General features: G+C 50.0%; 1 pseudogene; it reads left to right on the forward strand.

Annotated features, from left to right (window-relative positions):
• Nucleotides 1-865: 865 nt before the first annotated feature.
• On the forward strand, nucleotides 866-1,816 carry LOC137150554 (olfactory receptor 5AP2-like; annotated as a pseudogene).
• The last annotated feature ends 258 nt before the right edge of the window (nucleotides 1,817-2,074 follow it).

The raw sequence follows: 2,074 nt of genomic DNA on the forward strand, positions 1-2,074 counted from the left end.
CTTTTGGGGACTAATTCTGATTTTTGTTGCTTTTTCCTTCAATTTTTGCAATTTCAATTTTTACATCTGCAGGAAATTTGGTGGGGGGGGGAGGGGGCAGGGTTGGGCTCAGGGTTAGGGCAGCGCTGACAGCAGGGCTGTGGGGGATCCCAGCCACAACCCTGGAAATACAGGTGGCTCCCTGCACAGCTGAGGGGTCTTTAAGACCTGGCTTGACAAAGCCCTGGTTGGGATGATTTAGTCGGGGTAGGTCTTACTTTGAGCAGGGGCTTGGATTAGATGACTTCCTGAGGTCCCGTCCAACCTCATCTTCTAGCAGACTTTCCTAGAAGTCCGTTTTCCTTACAATTCACTTGCAGCAAACTTCCCCCTGCACCCTCCTCCACTGCAATTCCCAGCTATATTTGCTTGGCTTGTTTCTTTGTTGTAGCTTCCCTTCCAATGTAAAATCGCCACCCATTTCACCCCTGGCGCACCAACCTGTTTTGTGCTGCGTATAGACACTAGGCAGTGACAGATGTGACTCTCTGAAGCAATAGCTATCTAGTCAGTCTCCTAGAGCTGTCTGCACTGCTGTGTCTGAGTCCCATCACCACAGTATTTGAGTGCTTGGTACCATCCGCCACGGCACTGCACAGCTTTCCAGAGAGACCAACGTTTTGTGGCACCTGCAGACTGCCCAGATAGGGAATATGTCCCAGAGACCAAGAGAGATGGCGTTTCCCCTCCCCAGCCTCCATTCTGCACTCAGCTATTGTTCCGGTACCCAGCAAAGGGAGACCATGAAAACAATGTGGACATATAATGGAGTGAATGTTGTTTGTTTATATCACACAGTGAATTTCTTTCCTGTAGATACACCCCGATGGCGGCCCCAGAACAGCGAAATCAAACGTTCAGCAGAGAATTTGTCCTCCTGGGATTCGGGACCCTTCCTGAACTGCAAAGCCTTCTCTTCCGGCTGTTTCTAGTGATCTACATCACAACCATGGCTGGGAATGTCCTCATCACGGTGCTAGTTGTCACTGCTCAGCATCTTCACACCCCCATGTACTTTTTCCTGGGGAACTTGTCCTGCTTGGAGACCTGCTACGCCTCTACCATCCTGCCCAGGATGCTGGCCAGTCTCCTGACTGGGGACAGAACCATCTCAGTTAATGGGTGCATCACACAATTTTATTTCTTTGCTTCTATGCTGGCTACAGAATGCCTGCTCCTATCGGTGATGTCTTACGGTCGGTATTTAGCCATAGTCAAACCACTTCACTATGCAGCCCGTATGAGTGGCAGGTCTTGCCTCCAGCTCGCAGCTGGCGCTTGGGTAGGTGGCTTCCTAGGTAGTAGCGTATCAACAGTGTCGATATGACAGTTAACTCTCTGTGGCCCCAATGCTATTGACCATTTCTATTGCGATTTTATCCCCCTTTTAAAACTCTCCTGCAATGATCGTCAGCTGATGGAAATGTTGGCTTTCACAGTCAGCTTGTTTTTCTTAGTGGTCCCATTCCTACTGACCTTGATGTCCTACATCTGCATCATCACCACCATCCTGAGAATCCCTTCCACCACGGGCAGGCAAAAGGCCTTTTCCACCTGCTCCTCCCACCTCATCGTGGTGTCCAATTATTATGGAACTCTGTTAATAGCCTACATGTTCCCCACAGCCCACACGCTGAGGGACTGCAAGAAAGTTCTCTCTGTCGTCTACACGGTCCTGACTCCCCTGGTCAATCCCCTCATCTACACCCGGAGAAACAAAGAGGTCCAGGAGGCCCTGATGAAAGCTTGCAGGAAATTCATGTTAAGACAATGGTAGCCAACCAGTGCCTTAGCTTGAAATAAAAGAGATATGCTAGAGGCTGGCTTAGGGCCTGAACCGAAGCTTCACTGTCATGTTCTTAGAGTCACAGCTGGGGAGGAAGTGGAGACGGACAGACTCTTGGAACCTGTGTCCTGTTCTTGTTAGGGCCTTTATTAGATGCCACAGCTGGCTGTTACTGGGCTGGCGGAAGATTTAAACTATAGCGACCCAGATCACAAAGTCCACTTTGTCTGAGTGCAGGAGGCGCTGGAG

Source organism: Emydura macquarii, unplaced genomic scaffold (assembly GCF_026122565.2).
Source record: "Emydura macquarii macquarii isolate MOO-44397 ecotype Brisbane River unplaced genomic scaffold, CSIRO-AGI_Emac_v2 contig_972, whole genome shotgun sequence".
NCBI classification, from domain to species: domain Eukaryota; kingdom Metazoa; phylum Chordata; order Testudines; family Chelidae; genus Emydura; species Emydura macquarii.